The sequence below is a fragment of the Cyanistes caeruleus genome, chromosome 1, assembly GCF_971803275.1.
Source record: "Cyanistes caeruleus chromosome 1, bCyaCae1.hap1.1, whole genome shotgun sequence".
Taxonomy (NCBI): domain Eukaryota; kingdom Metazoa; phylum Chordata; class Aves; order Passeriformes; family Paridae; genus Cyanistes; species Cyanistes caeruleus.
In genome coordinates, this window is record NC_141701.1 from 140380129 (window position 1) to 140385331 (window position 5203).

The 5203-nt window shown below is 40.1% G+C and overlaps 1 non-coding gene across 1 annotated transcript; it reads left to right on the plus strand.

Moving 5' to 3' along the window:
• Nucleotides 1-4537: 4537 nt before the first annotated feature.
• TRNAG-UCC (transfer RNA glycine (anticodon UCC)) lies at nucleotides 4538-4609 on the plus strand. Its single transcript has one exon. It is a non-coding gene; the product is annotated as a tRNA-Gly (tRNA).
• Nucleotides 4610-5203: the final 594 nt, after the last annotated feature.

Genomic DNA, 5203 nt, shown 5'->3' on the forward strand with positions numbered 1-5203 from the left:
TATGACTCATCATCTCTATAAAAATCTGTCTGCATTAAAGCCACCATGTGTAAAACTTTTGAGCTATCTACTTCCTATTTTTAATACTGATAGAAAGAGGTCCATCCAGAAAGTGACTTATCAGCTTATTTTAGACACTTAACCAAGGCTGTGATGGCCTTGGAGATGAACCTGAAAGGAACCGTTCCCCAAGATGCCCATGCAGATTCCTACACAGCACCCCAGCCTCTGGAGCCAAGTGACTGCGTGAAAAAATCTCAGTTCAGCTTTTCATTAAACTTCCTATCCCCTGATAATTCAAATAAAAGCTAAAGAACAAAACCAGTAATGGCTTAGGAATAAAGTAACTATTTATTTTATTTTATTTTTTATCAAACTTGCTAGATTTTCAGTTGATTTCACCATCAGAATAATTAGAAAGAAGCTGACTGCTGGTTCTTTATTTTAGCTGTACTTTGCCAGCCTTGTTGGTGCTTCCCTGCATCTGATCTAGAGATCTCTCCTTCAAATTAGGAATAATATTTCTCAGGAAATTTTATTTTTTCCAAGTTAACAGCTGTCTATTTATTAAATTATTATGAATTTTGCATACACCAAGAATCTTATTGCTTGCCATTAAAGTTCAGTTACTTATTAATAGAGAAAAAATACTTGGCTTATTTTTAAAAGGTCAGACAAATTACTAGGTGTTAATAAAAATCCTCTGAGATGATCATGAGAAATTAGAGTGTTTCTAATATTTTATATCAAGTCCAAAAACATACCATTTTATTAAGAAGGGAAAAAGTAATTTATGACAGTTAGAAATGAAGACAATTAAGCTATAAATGAAGGCAACAAGCATTAAAAATGTTAAACAATATTGCAATTATTGATGAACAATAAGAAGTCAGGAATTTTGAAATGCCATCTTTACAGTCTCTTCTATAGTATTTGTTAATTTGAGTAGTTGTCTTTGATAAACAAGTATTTATGTGTATGTTACCTTTATTTTATGTTGAGTACTGATCACTCATGGAGATTGACCTTGATAGAAAGGATATAACTATGTGAGCACTTTGACCAGAGAACAGCATTTCATGAACCTGAAATCAGTAACTGACACAATCAGTTTATGTATAAAAGAATATCAATCATGAGAAAGGTAAGATTTTCAAGCAAAAGCCCTATAAATGTGGGCTATTATTTTTCATTAAACTTTTACTTGTCTGATCCTAAGTAAATTAGTTCTAAAACATTTTTTTTAAAGTTTGGTTTTTTTGGTTTTTTTTATTGCTGCATAAGGTCTAAATGCATACAACTTTTGAACAGCTTCCAAAGGATCAAATATTTGTAATGTTTGCCACATATTTAGGAAGTTCTTTTGGCCAAAATTTAGATGCCTTTAATTTGAAGATTTAATGCTGTTTCTTTTCCAGAGAAGTTGATAAAACTTGTAATAGGTAATAGACATCTTCAGTTCCTATGGTAGCACTGAGGAGTTTTGAAATCTCCTGGAATACATTGTTCTTCCTTTCAAGCATTTTCTCTGATAAGGACTGAGGAATCCTTTGGACCTACAGTATAACCATGTATTTCTTCCAGACTAACTAAATTGAAATCTGGACTCTGTGAAGAAGCTTCTTGCCAGAAAACTGGGCAAATTTAGTGCTGGCAAGACATCGGTTTTATTTTTTTTTTTTTTTCATTTTAATATCTTCTAGATTCCTACAGGCTGCAGATCTGCACCTCATCAATTGTGCAATTAGCCAAGGCCATGAGCTGTAAACCAAAAGCATATGTGGCATGGCCAGGTCCTCAGCAATGGCAGAGGTCACCAGCAGTGAGCAAGGCATGTCTCCTGCCAGAAAAGCTGTGATACTGCACCTGCCCAGAGCAGCCTTTGAAGCAAGGGTTAATCGAGAGGTTAGCGTGGTGATGCACTGAAGATGATATTGCAGCAAAACCAGTCACAGGTGCAACTTATTTGGTGCAAGCCCCAACAAAGAAAAAGTTAATAAGAAAGCAGAGAGTGTGTCATTATGTGTGCAGTTGGAACCATTTTAATTATGCCATGGTAAAATACTGCCTCTCAGCCATAAGCTGTATGAAGTAGACTCACAGTCAACGGATTTGTTGCCTAGTGAATTAAAACCAGATTAGGAAATGCTACAATTGCTCATTCTTTGTGTTCTGGTAAAATAAAATAAGGGTTGATTTGATCTGCTTGTTCATCAAGCGCTACTGGAATCTGTGCCTGTGTGTGTGTGAGAGAGAGAGGGAGGCAAAACAAATAGGACAAATTTCATGCAGAGCCCCTCATTTGGCAGTGTGTGTCTATTACCTGAAGGGGGCTTTGCACTTGAAACTGGAGCACTGATGTCAGATTTCAACAGATTTCCAGGTGCTTACAGATGTCCAGAAGTGTTTCTAGAATTCCTTAAGCAGGATAAGACTACTCTGACTTTGGGAATGTGGCCTTCTGACTTTATCTGAAAGTTTTGGTGCTTGAATACTTTAGGAATCTCATGCAGCTTTATGAGCTGAGATGCAGGTGGCTGCCTCTCAGAGATCAGCTTAGCCTGTCCCACTTCTCTGCCCTGTTCAACACACACACTTCAACTTCCAGCTTTCTCAGAGCTGGCAATCCTTATTCAGTCCTTTTCTCAATTCAACAGGGACCCATCTCTCTTTCCAGTTCTATCACACAATTTTAAAATCACCTTTTTCATTCTGTAATGCCTTAAAATACAGGATGGTGAGATCACAAAGAAGATACAATACTAGAAGCTGAAGGAAGAGAAATCTTATTCTTATAAGGGCATCCACACTTCTTCCAGGCTGACTTCTTCACTAAAATGATTCAAATTTCCTAAACAGCAATTGTTTTCAAATGTTTGTCTGCAGAATTTCAGGTTCCGTGGAGTTTTTCTGCAAGGAAATGTATAAAGAATAACCATTTTGAGGATTGTTAAACCATACTCTTCTGTAATGTTGGAAACAACTCTCACTAGGCTATCCATGCCTTTACTAGAAAATATTTATGGTGCCTACAGATTAGTAGAAAAACATGAAAATCATTACAGTAAGGTATGTATTTTTCAAAAGTGGTTATGATCAGTGAGTCTGGTGTGTCCCATTTTAACTTCCACAGAAAATGTGGTTCCCAAAAGCAATGGTTTGCTGTTCATGCAGCACATAGCTGAAGTGTGAGTTTGCACAGCCATCCATGCACTCTGCATGTCACATGCAGTCAAAATAGACTCTGCAGATACTAGAGGCTTCAGCAGAACTCTCTTAATTTGTTTTGTTAAATCTTAGTTATAAATACACTTAACAGTGTGTCCTCATGACCTGTTTGCAGAGGATTCCAAATAGGATCACGGCTGGTTTTGCTGACTTTTAAAGTAAAATATGATAAGAAAATGAGAGAAGACTTGATATCTTTACTACTGTGTAGCTGTGTATGACAGACCTTCATTTAAGGTTGCCAAAAATTTCATCTATACCAACACTTGTAAAATGGTCAGAATATGCACAGGCCTGGGGGAGCTGCTATGAACCAAGTCATTACTCAGATGTCAAGTGACAGAAAGGGTCAGGATTGATGGATGTCTGAGCAATATTAGCTCTTACAGCTTTTCTGATTACCTCTGCAGGAAGCTGAAGACAGAGGATTTGAGAATGAAAGAGACGTGAAGGTCTCTCTGCTTAGGACCTCTCTGCTAGCACAGGATAGTTTCCACCACAAACTTGCTGAGATTCCTGCATGTTAAGAGCAACATCTGTTTGTAAACAGGACATTCTCAGAAGTAAAATCATGGATGCCCTAGAATGCCCTGGGTTATTCATAGGATATCCTCACACAATGTGAGTTTTTTTAGATTTTGTTCTAAAATAGTTTGTTGGCTCTATCCACTGTAGCAGAAAACTTTTCACTACACATTATGTCACAAAAATGTACTCAAGTTTGGGATTCAGCACTTCAGGGCTGTGTTTCAGATAACCTTTCAAATATCAACCTTTTGCAATTTTATTTAGTTTATTTTCAGCTGTAATATTATGTTTCTTTGGGTGGTACTGAGAAGACAAAAGTAGCAGTTGATGGAAAGGATAATATAACTTTTTCCACCTAATTTTTTAGACATGAGATATAAATCTCATCTTCAACATTAATGCTGGAAAGACTATTTCTTTTAATAACAAAGAGGATGCTTATTTCATCAGATGTGCGCTGTCAGCCAGCCTTTTTTTCCAATTGTTCTATTATCCACAGTCCACTTTCAGAAGGTTTTAGTCCTTCTATCTGGAATTTATTTTAAACCAGTCAGGACACTGGGAACATTTCACTGAACAATACCTTGGGGTTTTTTCAGTCTTTATAAACAAGCAAGCAAACAATCTTCTAATTTTCTAGTAGCCTTGGCAGCCGTGGGGAAAACTGGAACGCCTCCCTCAGTAGCTCTGAGAGGGCAGGCAGTGAATGCTGCAGGTGAGAGAACAGAGGAGAGGGGGAGGGAGGAAGGAGGAAGGCGAGCAGGGAGGTTCCATCACCGCGGCGTTGGTGGTATAGTGGTGAGCATAGCTGCCTTCCAAGCAGTTGACCCGGGTTCGATTCCCGGCCAACGCAGCTTTGTTTTGACGCCGTTCCCAGCGGGGTGTAGGAGGCGCTGCCATCCCCATCCCATCCCTCCATCCCCATCCCATCCATCCCCATCCCATCCCATCCATCCCCATCCCATCCATCCCATCCCTCCGTGCGCAGGGATCGCGGGAGAAGCGGAGCCGGGGAAGTTCAAGGGCGGCGGGCGCAGTCCCGCAGCTGGGCCCGGCCGGGGCGGGGGGTGAGATCTGGGGGTCCGGGTGGGGATCCCACGTTTCACAAGAGACAGCGAAGATGTCTCTGCCAGAGTGAGAGCAGGGGGACCGTGGTTTCATTGCACGCGGAATTGTCCCCAGGTAAAGGGAACTTCCTCGAGCAGTGTCCAGTTCTGGAGAGGCCTGGGGATTCTGGAGAACAATGCCAAAGGCAGCAAGGATGGTTGGAGACTGTGGCATTTCTGCTGTGAAGAAAGAAGGGACGGCAAAGAGGAGGAATCTTATTAATATGACAAAACATCTGAAGGCAGGGTGCAAACAGAATAGTGCCAGGCCTTGCACAGTGATGCCCAGAGCCTGGACAAAAGCGAATGGGCACAAACAGACACATGGAAGGTGCCCTCTG